This window comes from Colobus angolensis, unplaced genomic scaffold (genome assembly GCF_000951035.1).
Source record: "Colobus angolensis palliatus isolate OR3802 unplaced genomic scaffold, Cang.pa_1.0 Scaffold49, whole genome shotgun sequence".
NCBI classification, from domain to species: Eukaryota; Metazoa; Chordata; class Mammalia; order Primates; family Cercopithecidae; genus Colobus; species Colobus angolensis.
The window spans coordinates 9,585,580-9,603,955 of NW_012118376.1; positions in this window are offsets into that span (position 1 = coordinate 9,585,580).

Consider the following 18,376-nt stretch of genomic DNA (forward strand, 5'->3'; position numbering starts at 1 on the left):
CAAAAGCCAAAATTGACAAATGGGATCTAATTAAGCTAAAGAGCTTCTGCACAGCAAAGGAAACTACCATCAGAGTGAACAGGCAACCTACAGAATGGGAGAACATTTTTGCAATCTACTCAGCTGACAAAGGGCCAATATCCAGAATCTACAAAGAACTCAAACAAATTTACAAGAAAAAAACAAACAACCCCATCAAAAAGTGGGCAAAGGACATGAAAAGACACTTCTCAAAAGAAGACATTTATGCAGCCAACAGACACATGAAGAAATGCTCATCATCACTGGCCATCAGAGAAATGCAAATCGAAACCACAATGAGATACCATCTCACACCAGTTACAATGGCAATCATTAAAAAGTCAGGAAACAACAGGTGCTGGAAAGGATGTGGAGAAACACTTTTACACTGTTAGTGGGACTGTAAACTAGTTCAACCATTGTAGAAGACAGTGTGGCGATTCCTCAAGGATCTAGAACCAGAAATACCATTTGACCCAGCCATCCCATTACTGGGTATATACCCAAAGGATTATAAATCATGTTGCTATAAAGATACATGCACACGTATGTTTATTGCGGCACTATTCACAAAAGCAAAGACTTGGGATCAACCCAAATGTCCATCAATGACAGACTGGATTAAGAAAATGTGGCACATATACACCGTGGAATACTATGTAACCATGAAAAAGGATGAGTTCATGTCCTTTGTAGGGACATGGATGATGCTGGAAACCACCATTCTCAGCAAACTATCGCAAGGACAAAAAAACCAAATACTGCGTGTTCTCACTCATAGGTGGGAATTGAACAATGAGAACACTTGGACACAGGAAGTGGAACATCACACACCGGGGCCTGTCATGGGGTGGGAGGAGGGGGGAGAGATAGCATTAGGAGATATACCTAATGTAAATGACGAGTAAATGGGTGCAGCACACCAACATGGCACATGTATACATGTGTAACAAACCTGCACATTGTGCACATGTACCCTAGAACTTAAAGTATAATCAAATCAAATAAAATAGATACTCAGGGAAAAAAAAAGAGGAATGCAAATCAAAACCACAATGAGATACCATCTAACACTAGTCAGGATTACTATAAAGAAAAAGACACACACACACACACACACACACACACAAACTAGATACTGGCAAGATTGCAGAGAAAACAGAATGCTTATACACTGTTGGTGAGAGTGTAAATTAGTTCAACCATTGTGGAAGGAGTGTGGCAATTCCTCAAAGAGCCAAAAACAGAATTACCATTTGACCTAGCAATCCCATTATTGGGTATATACCCAAAGGAATATAAATCATTCTAACATAAACACACATGCATGCATATGTTCATTGCAGCACTATTCACAATCACAAAGACAGGTAATTAACTTAAATGCCCATCAATGGCTGATTGGATAAATAAAATGTGGCACATATACACCATGGAATATTGTACAATCATCAAAAAGAATTAGATCACGTCCTTTGTGGAATCATGGATGGAGCAGGAGGCTATTATCCTTAGCAAACTAATGCAGGAACAGAAAACCAAATCCCACATGTTCTTTCTTATAAGTGAGAGCTAAATAATGAGAACACATGGACACAAAGAGGGGAACAACAGACATAGGGGCCTACTGTAGAGGTGATGGTGGGAGGAGGGAGAAGATCAGGAAAAATAACTAATGGGTAGTAGGCTTAGTACCTGGGTGATGAAATAATCTGTACAACAACCCCCGTGACATGACTTTGCCCATATAACAAACATACACATGTACCCCCGAACCTAAAATAAAAGTTTAAAAAAATGACCACAGTCACATCAACCTTCAGCAACCACCACCTTGATTAGTCAGCAGCTTTCATCATCGAGGCTAGGCCCTCCATCAGCAAAAAGATTACAACTCACTGAAGCTTCAGATGATCATTAGCATTTTTTAGTGATAAAAAAATTTAAATTAAGGTATGTGCATTTTTTCAGACACGTTATTGCACACTTAATAGGCTACAGTACAATATAAGCAAAACTTTCATTTGCTCTGGGAAAACAAAAAATTAGTGTGACTTGCTTTATTGCAATATTCATTTTATTATGGTGGTCTAAAACTGAGTCATAATATCTCTGAACTGCAATACAATTCCATTATATACAGTTGACTCTTGAACAATATGGAGATTAAGAGCACGAACACTCCACACCATCACGAATCCATGTATAACTTGTGACTCCTCCAAAACTTAACTACTAATAGTCTTCTGTTGATGGAAGCCTTACTGATAACATGAACAGTTGATTAACATGTATTTTATATGTCATATTTATTATATACTGTATTCTTACAGTAAAGTATGCTAGACAAAAATTATTAAGAAAATTATAAGCAAGAGAAAATGTATTTACTATTCAGTAAGTATAAGTGGATCATCATAAGGTCTTTATTATTGTCTTCAACTTGAGTAGGCTGAGGAGGAGGAAGAGGAGAAAGGGGTTGGTCTTGCTGTCTCAGGGATGGCAGAGGTGGAAGATGTGGAAGAGGTGGAGGCAGGCACACTTGGTATAACTTTATGGAAATACATTATAATTTCTGTCTGACTTCCTTGCTTTTTCATTTCTCTAAAAATGTTTCTATATGGTACTAATCTTTCATCCACCTTTTGCTTTAGTTTCGGTGCTTATATCATAGAAAGGTCCATGTTGTAAAATAAGTCAAAAGCAGTCTTGAATAATTGGAACCCTTCTGCCAGATTGTCTCATGTCAATTTGTTTCCTGGCACTGCCTCTTCTACATCTTCCTCATCCCCTGGCACTGGTTTGGAAACACTCATCTCTATCAAGTTGTCTTCTGTAAATTCCTCGGATGTGGTGTGTTTAGCTCCTGAATTTCTCCAAGATCTCTATCTTGAAACCCTTCACCTCTACCTGTTTTTTCCATATCCACAATCTCTTCATGATTTCCTTGATTGGCTCTGTCATAAATCTTGAGAAGTCATGCACAACATCTGGACACAGTTTCTTCAGCGGGAATTTATTGTTTTGGGTTGGATGTCTTTCATGGTCCTTTCTATAACAATGATATCATCTTCAGTGGTATAATCCTTCCAGACTTTCATGATGTTCTCTCTATTGGGGTTTTCTTCCATGGTATTGACAATCCTTTCCACAGAATGCTGTGTGTCGTGAGCTTTAAAGGTCCTTAACCTTCTGATATAAAGGTTGAATTAGAGACCTGTTTGGAGAAAAATAGACCACTTTTTGTCTTTGGCGTTGAACTAATCAGGTTCTGAGTGGACAGGGGCATTGTCCAACATCAAAAGAACACTAAAAGGCAGTCCCTTATTGGCAAGGTACTTCCTGACTTGAGAGACAAAGCCATCGATGGAACCAATCCAGAAAAGGAGTTTTCATCGTCCAGGCCTTCTTGTAAACCAAAAGATTTTCTCTTGAAAGCTCAGAGGTTAGTGGTTTTATAGATAATGTCAGTCCTGATCACAAACCCAACTGCATTTGTACAAAGTAATGGAGTTAACCTATCCCTTTCTGCCTTAATCCTGGTGCTTACTTTTATTCCTTACTAATAAATGTCCTTGGTGGCATTTTCCTTCCCAGAATAGGACACTTATGCATTAAATATCTGTTCAGCCAGATACCCTTTCTCCTCAGTTATTTTCTTAATGGTGTCTGGGAACTCTTGAACTCAGAACTAATGGTGTCTACTGTCTCTTGGTCAGCAGAAGCTGTTTCTCCTGTTATCCTGACAATTTAAAAGCCAAACCTCTTTCTAAAATTATCAAACCATCCTTTGCTGGCATTAAATTCTCCAACTTTAGATCCTTCACCTCCCTTTTCCTTTAAGTTGTCACATAATGACCTTTTTTATTTTTCTTGAATTGTATTAGAGTCTATAGGCATGCTGTCCTTATAGCAACCTTACACCCACATTGTAGTCTGAGATAAAAGATATTTCACAAAAAGTGTAAGGTTTAAACACTGCATGTTCTCACTCATAGGTGGGAATTGAACAATGAGAATACTTGAAGACAGGGTGGGAGCATCACATGGGGGCCTGTTGTGGGGTGGGGGGCAAGATGAGGGACAGCATTAGGAGAATTACCTAATGTAAATGACGAGTTAATGGGTGCAGCAATCCAACATGGCACATGTATACCTATGTGACAAACCTGCACATTGTATACATGTACCCTAGAACTTAAAGTATAACAACAAAAAAACTGTAAGCTTTTTGCATCTGATGGTGTAGCTGCAGTGACAGCTTCATGAATTTTCTTCTTATTTTATTTTATTTCATGTTATTTTTTTAAGTGGTCCTTACACTCGATTCATTTATCTTGAAATGGTGGGCAACCACAGCTGCAGACCTCAATCTATGGAACATATCAAGCAATTTAACTTTCTCTTGTAATGTCATGACTTTTCTCTGCTTCCTGGAAGCACTTCCAGCATCCCTAGCAGCACTTCAAATGGGTCCCATGGTGTTATTCAAGGTTTATGGTATTGCACCAAACATGATGAAAAATATGTGAGAACTGCAAGAGATCACTTTTTACTGTGATACGCAATTTACTAGAGAGAGGAACTGCTCATGTGGAGATGATTAGCATCACACAGCATTTTAAGCAGACATTTTGTAATACTTGAGCTCACTGCAATAGCAATGAAGGTGGCTACAAAATTATTACAGTAGTACAGTATGTATTATAGTTCATTTTATGATTTAATCCTTCATTTTTACATTTGTTTACATTTCTCTTGACTGCTAATGGCACCATATATGGTGTTTTTATGTCTAAGTTTTGATAAATTTAGCTTTTTATAGTAGATTTGTGTATATTATATGGTAGTAAATGATAAAATAGGCTAGTATATGGATACATTTTATGCATTCACGATATGACTTTTTCTGAATTTTTTTTTTGATATTTCTAGGCTATGTGGTTCATGCATGAGTTTTTCCAAATTGTCACAAATCTCCAAAAAATTTTCCAATATATTTATTGAAAAAAATCTGCCTATAAGTGGACCCAAGAAATTTAAACCCATGTTATTCAACGGTCAACTGTATTAGGATTCCACTTGAGAATTTGTTTTCTGACAAATTCTCAAAAAAAAGAGCTTTTTTTTTTTTGTATGTGTGTATGTTTAAAAACCACTGGATTAGATTAATAAAAATGATCAATGATGAACACCTTTCTCAGAAGCAAGGGGGAAAATAGAACCTGTGCTCTTTGCAAAAGTTGAATAGAGTCACTTCTTTCCTAAATTCAAGCCTTGCTGAAGTGACAAATTACTGATAGCACAAAGTTAGGATTACCAAATATTGCATGGGATATACTTAAACTAAAAGTTATTTCCCCGATTATCTGAAATTCAAATTTAGCTGGTTGTCCTCCAGTTTTATTTGCTAAATATGGCAAATCTAATCAACACAGAATTCATAACAAAATAGTGAATGGATTCTCCACTATAATGATTTTGCTGCACAATGACCAAAAAAAAAAAAAAAACCTCATATCTTAGCTGCATGCATCATAGTACATTGATCCTTTTGCCTGCCATGCAAGCCTCTCCCCAGCAGCCAGCAGACCGTCGTTGCTGGAATGTGAAAAAGAAACAGGCACCGTCAAGCCTTTCTAGGCTGGAAGACCTCACTATTCTCCAGGATTTTGAGGACAAATGTGTCCAACTTCCGCCACTGAACCATTTTTTCCAATTCTTGTTGTTTGTTCTTTTATATCATTTTATCTTTGAAATTTCAAGTTGTAAGCTTTAATTAGAATATTAATAGTGTCTTAGAGTACTTCATTAATCTCATACTTCTTTCTCTCAAAGAGAGAATTTTAAATGTTGTTTTTCTGTTGTCTTTGTCATTTTTCCCTTATAAACCTCAGTTCATTTGTATGTTATCTTGCCAAGCACTAGGTTACTGCTACTAAAATCAGCTTGCTGTAGTTCTGTATCCTTCTTTCCTTTTATAAAAGCCCGTTAGAGAATAGCACTTATCAGATAACTCCCTGGGTAGCTGCATTGGCTTTTTAGATGTTTCTTGCTTGTCCTTTTCATTTAAATCCCATCACAAGAAATACTATTATAGGAAAGCTTTCTGGACAATAAAGTCGAGTCCATGTTCTAAATAATCCATTATATGAATATTGATGGTTAATAGCCACATTTAGGAATGTGCTAAGTGATGTACACTTATTCAACTCTTATACCCATATGAGATGGTGAGTAATTTCCATTTTACAGAACAGAAAACCAACACATGGGAGAGGCAAAGTAACTTGCCCAAGGTCACATAGCTGAAAATTTATAGAGCTGGGATATGGACCCATATCTCTGTCTGATTCCAAAATTATTGCTCATGGTCATTGTGTTATATTCTGCAAACAAGGCTTTGTTGGCCTGGCTTCAGTCAATTAAGGGTAATAACAATCTGATGGAATGCCTGTCTACATTGTAGCCACTCCAATAGAAAAAGAAATGATTGTATGTTTCCTGCATGTGGGTTGGAGAAGATAGCTCAGCTCTTTCTAGTAGGTTAGTTTTTTCAGTAGAAGTCATTTTGCAAGTTACCTGGATATGGTAGTGTGTGCCAGTCATCTCAGCTACTTGGGAGGCTGAGGCAGGAGAATTGTTTGAACATGGAAGGCGGAGGTTGCAGTGAGCCTAGATTGTGCCACTGCACTCCAGCTTGGGCGACAGAGCGAGATTCTGTCCCAAAAAATCATAAAGATTTTTTTCAGTAACTCTTATTTTTCACATGGAAGAGCTAGCCATCTAATTTGGTGCCATCTCATGTTCCAAATAATTGATTAAAAAACCCTACATATCATAAAAGTCCCGTACCTAAGGAGGGTAAGGGGGAATATACGTGCTTGTGTATCTGTGACCTTTCTTTCCTCCTGCTGGGCTGAGTTTCCTTAGCTTATGGATTTATTAAGCAGAAGCCGGATGCTGGCATTCTTTCTTTTCCAGATTCCTCATCTTGGAACATGGTTTCTAACAATGTGTTAATTTTAGAACCATTTTACTTCATTAAAATAATTGGCAAGTTCCCTGAGTTCAACACAATGGGAGTTTACCTATTTTTAACTGTCTAAAACTTAATGTGGTGGTGCTTGCTATTTTTACTTGGAAAATAATTCTCCATAAGTTATTTCTGAAAAACTTTCCCTGTAAAGGTGATCTAGTTCACCAGTCCCAATTCATGGTGGAGAGAAACTGAGTCTCAGAGAAGTCAAATAATCTGTAAGAGGTTTCCCAGTGCCAAGCTCCTGCCTCAGCTGAATGGTAGGACCTGCTGTCCTCACTCTGTCCTTGGCCACAAAAATGATTCAATCCCACAATGTCTGTGACTCCCAGCCCCGCATTCTACTCATAGCCAGTCTTCGTTCCTTCTAGCCCAAAGGACATAATCACTGTAACTCAGGGCTGTGATCAGAGTCCCACCCTCACCCGGATGTGCCATTCATCAAAAGCTTGCTCAACTGTCCACTTGGCTTGCCCATTTCTCTCCTTGCCCATTCTGTTTTGGGATGGCTTCATGAGAGATGTCTGAGAGGGGCCCATGAGGTGGCATCTCTCTCTTTTATGTACCTTCTGACAGCGACAGTGCTCCTGTTCTCTTTCCCTGCATTCCCCGCACCCCCACATCCAGGGTGGTTTCTTTAGCCCCTTCACAACTCCTTCTGCTGGTGTCGCTTCTGTGAAAGGCCAGTGGCTGCTTGCTAAGGGTAAACAGCCCAAAAGAGAAGTGCTGCTTCCCTGAATAGGAAGGTGAGGCTCGTGGACATTCTAGCAGTAAATCGTCCTTCAGCTGATTGTTGAAGGAGAGTAAGAGGCAACATCGGCAGAAAGTCTAAGTTAAAGTGCAAATGTGATGTATGGGAGGGGCAACACAGCTTTTGAACTTAAGCTTGGTCCTGGGCCCTCTTCTCTGTCTGCCCTCATATCCTGTCTTATGAGTTAAAATACCACCTCTGTGCAGACAACCCCAGCCTCTCTTGTGAACTGTACACTCTGTGTGCAGTTGCCTGCTGCACATTCCATTTAGACTTGTAAAAGGCAGATCTAACTTTGCAAAACAACCAGACTCCTGACTTTCCTCTCCAAACCCGCTCTTCCCTCATTCTCCTCTCTCTTGGTAAATGTCCACTTTAATTTTTCAGTTTCCTAGGTCAAAAGCCTAGGCCTCATTTTTACTCCCATCTTCCTCTCACAGCTCAAATCCAATCAATCCTCAAATGTCAGTGATTCCTTTACAATATGTTAAGAATCTGACCACTCTGCTTCAGGCCCATTTTCCTCGTCCAAACTGCCTATCTCTCTCCTAGATTTGTGTAATAGTTTCCCACTTGGTTCTTCTCTTGCTCTCCCAGTCTCTTCTCCACAAGCTAGCCAGAGTGATGTTTTAAAAACATATTGTCATAGGTCTCCTCTAATGAAAATCCTTCAGTGATTTCCCGTCTTACCCAGGGTAAAACCCAAGACCCTGCATGATCTATCCCCTTCCATATCTCTGATCTCACCTGCAGCCACTCTCCCCTTCTTCCCCTTCCAGTCTGGCCACCATGGCCTCCTCACCTGGAACATGCCAAGGACATGCTACTCTGGTTCGTTTGTCTGCCTGGGACACTCTTACCCTAAAGAACCACATGACTCCTTCCCTTTACCTCTCAGTTCAAATGTGACCACATTAGAAAGCTTTTCCTGACCCACAGAAATGAGAGCAGACCATTTTTGTTTTTGTTTACTGTGTATCATCATTACCTAGAACAGTGTCATTACTTTGGACAAGGTAACAATCAGAAAATATTTGGAACCAGTAAATGCAAATGAATTCATTAGTTTCCAGGTAAGAAAAAAGTGTTGTTGTTATTTTTCCTTGAATGTCTTTGATTTAGTTATGGGCTCCAACATCACTTTGATCAATACTTTGTATGATCAGGGTCAGATCCCATATCCCAATTTCTTCATCTGTAAAACTCAGAGGTGCGCTAGGTAGCGTGTAAGGCAAGTTGGCTGCATTCTTCTGGGACTGTAAAAGTGGAATATCTTCTGGGATCCAACAATAGCATGCTGGGATGCTGGTTCTTGGGGTCTCTTCTATAGGTCTACACCTGTGTCCACAGTGACCGAGACAGCCTTTTCCTCCACATTTCTTATCCACTTTGTGAATCCTTTTTCCTTATCATCAAGTACTTTATGTGTTTGTGCCATTATGACACACAGCGTGCATGGGAGGTTGTGAGATGTGTTGCCAGACACCAGTTAATAGTAACAACATAGTTTGTATACAATTTACATTAAAAAGTTGGAGTGGATTCAACATTACCTACACAATAACCTGACCTCACTCATCTGCATTCTGGTATGCCTTCTTGAGTGGGAGATAAATGAGGGAGCATGGTAGGAATGATGCATAACCCAGTGGATGCCTTTGGGGAATGTCTTGCATGTGAACGTCATTGGTTTCATGTGTTGTAGCCAGAAAACAAATGGTTTAGAAACACTGGTGCTGTGATGCTTGAGATCTAGAGGTAAGAAATGTGGTCTCTACCTTCCTTCATGGTGTTTATGATCTCAGTTAAAAGACAATACAGGTTGAGCATCCCAAACCTGAAAATCTGAAAGCTGAAATGCTCCAGAATGAGAAGTTTTTAAGTGCAGACATGATGCTCAAATAAAATATTCATTGGAGCATTTTGGATTTCAGATTTTTGGATTTGGGATGCTCAACTGGTAAGTATAATGCAAATATCCCAAAGTTTAAATAAATCTGACATGTAAAACACTTCTGGTCTCACGTGGTTTGGATAAGGGATACTCAACCTGTACTGTGAAAAGGTGTAAGAACACAAGTTCATCTGTGTGAGTGCCAGATGCATAGTGCAGTTTGTGATAGAGCTTTAGGGTAGGATCCTTATGGGCTGAGATTGTGGGGTTTGGTTTATAAAAGAAGGGAAACTTGAGTTATATCATGAGAGGAGACTGTCCTCTTCTCCAGAAGCCAATTCACAAGATGCCTTGCATCTCCTCCTTGCTTTGGCCTGCGGTGATATCAGTTTGGTTGGCACTAACCATCAGGTTTCTGCACTATTCATTGTGGTCCCCTTACATCCACACTATTGTAAACAAGTCCTCTTTGAATTATGCTCGTTCAGGTGGGTCATCTACTCTCTGTTGGGAAGCTACAACACAGCTGTGTAACACATTTTCATTTTAGTGGAAGAGATGAAACCAACAGATTATGATTGTTTTTCTCCAGCAAGATATGCAAAGTTGCTGCACCCTTTACAGAAAGATAAACTTGATATCTGTGCCAAGGGAGAATGAGTAACGTTTCTAAATCCCCAGTTTCTAAATCTGCTTAACGTCCCTTGACTTTGGCATCCTGCTTACTTGTCCTTGTTGATACATATGTTACCTTGTATGGATCAAGGAGGAACTTGCCCTTGGTATTCTAAATAAGTGGGTTGACAATATCATTTATTTTCCGAAGTGGAACAATTTTGAGAGTGCAAGGGAGAGCACCATAAATAATGACTCAGGGACAATAGGTATAAACCAGGATTGTTGGAGGCAACATGACTTAATGGTCACTCTATAGACAAATTAAGTGATGTTATAATTGGTTTCAATTAATCTAAACTTATAATTCTGCCTCAGAGAAAATAAAGAGCACTCCTTCTGCTTGCTGAGTCTACCTTTCTGGTCATCTTCAGGGGCTCTGTTTTGGGCTGCAGGGAAAAATCTCATTATTGTCTATCCCAACCACTGAGTGAAGAAGGCCGGCTCCAGGGATCACTGCCACTTGGATGATTGAAGATTTTCACTGCTGGGCAGAGGCTGCGTGACAATATGGGTAACACTCAGGATCTTCCTAGCATTGCCTTTGATAGGGAATTAAGGTCATAGGAAACTCTTTCAGAAGTCTGTCTCTTAATGTCTTCAAAGTCTATCTTGTGATCAAAAGAATTGAAGTATGGCCTGTCTCAGGGAAGGGAGTGATTCTAAGTCTGGCAGATGCACAGTAGATGAGAAACATGCAGATCCTCAGAGAGGAAGGGCAAGAGCACTTCCATCAGGACCAGGCTGTGAGCAAAGGCCTAACAGCAGGGTGCCAGCTGCTATCCAAGGCAAATTAAAGACCCAAGTCACATCACCAATGAACTCACATCACCAATGCACTCAATGTGTTTGCAGGGCTAGGCTTATTTAGAGGGACACATTTTCTTTACAAACCTTTCACCAACAAAAAAGATGAAGAGATGCTTGAAAGCATCAGCCTACCTAGTAGCCGGGTGTGTGCGTGAAAGCTGCTGCTCCTTATTTGGCCTTGTGCTGTCAGCTCAAGTGCAGTATTTGGGATTATCTAGCCAATTACTACTCTGGTGTTCTAGGTGCCTTCTCAAGTGATTTCCCTATTAGGGACTCCCTAATAGAAACATTTTGTTTTCCCTAAAAGAACAGTTTGGATATCCTTCAGATAACCATCCTTTGTAATCTGCGCCAGAGTCTGGATTTATTTCCACAACTCGAACATAACCCTTTTCTCCTGGTTGTCTTAGGACGTGGTGTTCTTGCTGCTAATTTATGGGGAGCACTTTGTATCATGCTCTCCAGCTTGGCGATCATCATTTTCTGTTTTTGAAAACAAAGGTGTTTCTTACAGTTGAAAATTCTTCATGTGCACTCATAAATTTGTTGTAAATGTGTATTTTAATTTTGCAGAAAAGCAGGGAGCTATTGTGGTTTGTTGGAAAACCTCTTGCAGGATTAAGTGATACTCTTATGACGCCAAGTCAGAAGCTTCTAGCATTTGGGGCCTATTTATTATTTATTATGACTCAGATTGACACTTAGTTGAGTTGGAATTTCAAGTATGCAACATAATGGCTAATTCCCTCAGTAATAAATTATGCCTACAATTCTACAAACTCTGATAGCTCCCATAAGGTGAATGGCCGTGGTTGTAATTTTAGGCCTAGTGGCTTGGCTCTTCTCACATATAACCATATGTGAGACTTAGAGAGGTTAGATTGGTGAGCACATGCTTTTAGTTCAATTATGCAGCATTTGTGTGGCTTAAGTATGGATATAATATATGGATCAAGACCAAAATGGACATGAATACCTATGTATCTGTTGGCATTACTTTGGCTTTCTCCTCATCACCACCTACAGACTTTTTAAAAAAAACTCTCCTCTGAGCTTTAGAAAGCTACCCAGGCTGCCTTGATTTTTGTTATCTGTGCTCCTGGACCCTTCTCTGAAATGCTTCTGCTGGCAAACCTCTGACTGGCTCCCGGTTCCTTTTTTTAATTATTTTTTTTAGATAGAGTCTCACTCTATTGTTCAGGCCTGGAGTGCAGTGGCGTGATCTCCGCTCACTGTAACCTCCTTCTCCCTGGTTCAAGCCACTTCTCCTGCCTCAGCCTCCTGAGTAGCTGGGATTACAGGTGCATGCCACCACACCTGGCTGATTTGCATATTTTTAGTAGAGATGGGGTTTCACCATGTTGGCCAGGCTGGTCTCGAACTCCTGACCTCAGTTGATCCACCTGCTTCGGCCTCCTAAGTGTTGGGATTACAGGTGTGAGCCACCACACCCGGCCTCATTTTCTTTTTAAAAGAAATGGTTTTTTTGTTTTCTTCCTTATGCCTTCTAATTCATTCAAAAGTGCAGTGACAGTCCATTGCTTTTTTCCTGGGTGGAATGAAAAAGCCTCCCTTGTGTTCTCTGTCTCAGCTCGAATGAAAAGGGAAACTCAAAGAACACACCCTGCAATTCACTCAGGAAGATCCGTCACTCTTCAGGAACGTGTTCCCTTTGGTCATTATATTTATTCATCTTCTACTTTACTAGATTTGGAAACTTCTGCAGTTTCAATCAAAGAAATGGTGCTGGCATTCAAAAGGAAGATGGAGAATTCATTGGAGAACTACAATGGTGAGGAACTTGAAGTTCCACGTGAATAATCTCTGACCCACATTTTTGTTCATTCATTAATTCATTTGTTCATTCATTCTTAACATTTATGGTGTGCCTGAGCAGTATTAGACACTGTGCTCAGTGCTAGAGAAATTGAGATAAATGACGCTATCTCTTTTTTTTGCTGATGATACAATAGTATTCCCAGAAAACCCAGGAGACACTAATAAAAATGTATAAGAATATAATTTTTGAAAGATAATTGGATCAATAATAATTTAAAAAACATAAGCACGTTTTTCATACTATCAATACAATGTGGAAATGAAAGTGGGAAAAGTATTCAATTCCAGATAATGACGTAAAACTATGAAATATTTAGAAATAAATTTAGCAAGAAAAGTGAAGAAGCTATATGAAGAAACCTGAAATAAATCTCAACAACTAGAAGGTCATACCACATTCTTAGAAGGGGAGACATTATATCATAAAAATGTCAAATTACTCCAAACTACTACATATGTTTAGTATAATGCCAATAGACTCTCAGCCATTTTTAAGTGGATAAAATAATCTCAAATTTCATATAGAAAAGTAAACACCTCAAAATAATAATAAAAGTATCAAAAAAATAGATACTTTTCTTATTAGATCAGTATATTCAACGAAACTACTATGATAAAAATCAATATGTTATAGACACAGAATAAACAAATCAGTAGAATAGAATATAGAATCAAGAATATATCTCAATGGCAACAATGGACACTGAGGATTACTAGAGTAGAGGGAGAGGGAGTGGGGCAAGGATTGAAAAACTAACTATTGGTTACTATGCTCAGTACCTGGATGACAGGATCTATTGTACCTCAAACCTCAGCATCACACAAGATACCCAGATAACAAACATGTGTATGTACCCCCTGAATCTAAAATAAAAGTTAAAATTATAATGAAATAATATATCTCAGTATATATGAAAAACTATATGATAAAGGTAGTACCTCAATGCAGTAGGAAATGCATTATATAGTTATTAAATATTTCATTAATAAACAGTAACATTATAAATCATTAATAAATAGTGTCAGTGTAACTATCTTTCTTGAAGAAAGTGAAGATGGACCTACTACACAAAATATGCAAATATAAATTCCAGGCTGGGCAGAGTGGCACAGGCCTGTTGTCCTAGCTACTCAGGAGGCTGAGACATGAGAATCACTTGAACCTGGGAGGTGAAGGTTGCAGTAAGCCAAGATTGTGCCACTGCACTCTAGCCGGGGTGACAGAGTGAGACTGTCTCAAAAAAATAAATAAATAAATAAAATAAAAAAAAAAATATATATATATATCCCAGATGCCCTGAAGATTTAAATGTAAACAAGAAGATAATAAATATTTCAGAAGAAAATATAAGAGATTATATGTAACCAGTTATGAATACTAAATAAGTTATGAAAGAACATGTATTTAGAATGAGAAAACAGTTGCAACCAATTACAAATCTGAAAAAGCTGACAAATATCACAAACATTAAAAATACATTCTTTGGTTTCATAATCTTTCATTGCCCCTTCATAGGACAACAATTTTGTAATATGTTTTTCATAGAGAGAATAGAGAGATAACTCAGTTGTTCTAGCATGGTTGATTGAAGTTTTAAAAAATTACTGATAGTTTACAGTAATTTTTTTTCCAGTGTCCCAAGTTAGATTAATATCACATAAATTTTTAGGATTGATGTCAAATTTGTAAAAGCCTTTATTGAGGAGAAAACTTCTGTCTTTTTGAGACATCAGTGAAACTTGAATTCTCTAGATCAATGGCTCTGATGATTACAAGAATTTCCCATAGATAATTAGCTTCTGGCTGTCTTCTGGTTTCTCCTCCACTACATAACATACTCCTGGTGCTGGGCCCTGAAGTTCATATTCATGCTGAGATGTGGACTCTTGCCCTGCACCTCTGTGTGGCTCAGGAGCTGGAGGAGCACTCCTAGAAGCCAGTGTTCTACCAGAACGCTGGTAATCATGTAACTGACACAGAAGCGACTGAGATCCACCTAAATATAGCCTAGATTTCCACTAAACCCTAATGAAATATCCTCAACTCACCTTCTGTTAGCTGGATCCCCCAAATGCTCATGGCCTGTCTAATGTCACCCAATACAGAAGGAAAATTGGAGTGGAGAGAGACAGCAATCTTAAGCATTTTGGTTAAAATAGCTTAAATTTTACAAAAACTTGTAAAAATATTGACCATGTTGCTAGGCCATTGCTGGGTCCCCTCTCAGGGATGTGAACTTAAGTTTCATTAGTTTACTATTATGTTGTGTTCCTTCTTTTATTGGCAACGTGCTTGATGCTGTATTGGACACAGTATTAAGTTCACTGAGCCCCTGCCCCCCATCAATCTTTGTGTGTCTGTATGTGTGTATCTGTGTTTATAGCATTTAAAAATTTCCTTGCAATTTTTCTGGTCACACTACATCATGGGTCCAAATAAGTCAGGCTTGCTTTTCTGGCTTCAAATCTTTTTTTTTTAAACCCTGGAATCTCAATACAGGAACATTAAACACTACGGCTGCAGTAATTTTAGAGTCAATGTCCTGAAAATGAGAAAATCCGATGAAATGATGTACTGCACAACATCGTTTCCAGCCCCTGCACCGGCACCGAGGCTTTGCATACATTTTCCTCCTTCATTTTCATATGTATTATATTTACCATCAATCTTGTGGCAAGTTGCAGAGCAGGGAGATTGGGTGACATGGTTCTCTGATTGAAGATCAATCCATAAATGGTCCTTTCCTGCTCTGGTTGAAAAAGTGTGAGAACACAGCATTGCTACTCACGGGTCTTTCTTTTAACCCTGGTAGGAACTTCGGTCCTGGTAACGGTAGCAAAGAAGTCAGCCAAAGGTCTGAAGAAGAAAAAAACTAATCAAGAGAAAGGAAGAAAAACCACAAGAAGTGATTGGTCACCTGAAGACCTTTTCTGATGAGTTTGAATATAAACACAAGAATCCCTCAAATGTCAAAAGAAGGCCTTGGATAAAGAACTCAAAGCCCAATTAATCTGTGGGAAAAATGCTTTTCTTTATTAATGGATTATTTTTAAATTTTTCATGCCCTTCGTAAGGTTTTGGTCTCCTGAACGTAAGGGCTTAATGCAACCAGTTTTGAAATATTTCCCATTTTAAAATTGGAAGACTTATCCCTCAGACCAAGGCCTTTCTCTTTTCCAAGAGATGTGATCTTATCTCTGTCCAAATACTGCACTACCCAGGAGAAAAGTGTGTGTGTGTGCCTGTGTGTGTGTGTTTAAGTCCGCTCTTATCAGCTTTGGAGGAGACTGCATTGCAAACACACACACACGCACACGCGCGCACACACACACACAGGCACACACACACACACACACACGCACACACACACGGTTTTGACATTACTGGTCTAACCACATTGCAATTGCAATAATGAAAAGCAGAATGGGCAGAAGCCCACGGGCTTTGGGTGTGTTTTCCAGAATGGATTACAACAATTGGTGGGAAAGAAATAGCTTCACGTACAGAAAAGGATTTGGAAATAAGGGCATCAAGAGCTTTCTGGGAAGAAATGTGAACCAGATGGAAGAACCCAAAATTAAGAATGATGATGAAAGGGAAGAAGTAGTTGTTTCTTAGAAGCAGTGGGGCAGGGAGGTGGGGGAAGATGCGTCCATTCTCTGTTACCTAGTTGTCAAGATATTAGTATGAGAGGAAGGGTGGTACAGTGCAAACGACATAAGATTTGGGACTGTGTGATCTGTGTTACTGTTTTTCTCTAGATTTGCTTGCTCCAGCTGCCTCTGGGCGCTGGCCACTTGCTCAGCAGAGAAGCCTTGACCACTCCCTTTCCCCCATCTCTTAACATTATCAGCCGTCCCAGCCTCCCCAAGGTGAGGATCCTGACTTTTTTTTTTTTTTTTTGAGACAAAGTCTCGCACTGCCACTTAGGCTGGAGTGTAGTGGTGTGATCTTGGCTCACTGAAACCTCTGCCTCCCAGGTTCAAGCGATCCTCCCACCTCAGCCTCCCAACTAGCTGGGACTATAGGCATGCACCACCACACCTGGCTAATTTTTGTATTTTTGGTAGAGATGGGGTTTCGCCATGTAGCCCAGGCTGCTCTCAAACTCCTGACCTCAAGTGATCCACCTGCCTCGGCCTCCCAAAGTGCTGGAATTACAGGTGTGAGCAACCGTGTCCAGCCAGGACCCTGCTTTTGTATGACTTCACTATGCTCACTGGGCAGAACTGTAGCAAGCCCACCCCTGACCTTTCAACCACACCTAGGCTCAGGAGTGCTGGGAAGTGGCATGAGCTCTGACCTCCCCAGTGGCTGACTGGAGAGCTCAGGTAACACAGACACACCCAGAAGTGTTGGGGGGTTCATACTTCTAGAAGTGTCAGGCATCCTTTGAGCAGTGAGAGACAGGAGACAGGAAAGACCTGGCAGATACATTCTGTTCCCTCTGTCCCCACAATGGACTATTGCGAGAAGCACATGGCCTCTCTGGAGACATCCTGCATAAGAAAGGAACCAGCTGTGTTTTCTAGTGATGCTGTGGCCAGCCCAGTGATGAACCACACTTACATGTTTTCCCTCCTTTCTTGCTTCCCTTCCCTTTCCCCCTTACTCTTGCTGTCTTGAGACTGCACCCCTTAATAAAGCATTAGCACACAAGCTCTACTTCAGAGGCTTGATTTTCTAAGAAACCCGGGGTAAGACAAGAATATTTTTTAGCTCCTTATATATCACAGTGGAGCTACCAATCCTGCTTTCCCAGTCATGAAAATGGGTATGACTTCCATGAGCAATCCATATAATATTGCAAGCCATCATGTGATACGGATAGAGATTTCAGATTCAGTGGTATGGAGATTGTGGATTACTTTAAATAGCATGCCATTAATTTAGGTATGTAGCATGTACATGGTAATTTAAAAATAGCACAATAGGGGAATGATCAGGTTGGTTCTAAACAGTTATGATCTGAGGAAAGAGATTACGATGAGTTTTAAAGCCACTGCATTATACAATAATTGATATAATTTGTTTATGGAACACTTGAATGTATTCATTTAACAATACAAGATTAATAATACAATTTTGTCATCAGTTTATTAAGCATTCTTAACTTGCTGGTAGCACAAGTGGTTTACTCTTTTCTAGTTACTGTTATCAAATACATGCTGTGAAATCTCCTTGTATTACTTCTCTATTGCTGTGTTACAAATTACCACACATTATCAGCTTAAAACAATACCCATTTCTGACATCACAGTTTCTGTAGGTCAGAAGTCTGGCATGGCTTAAATGGGTTCTCTGCTAAGGGTCTCACACTCAAGGAGTCAGCTAACTGGGTACTTA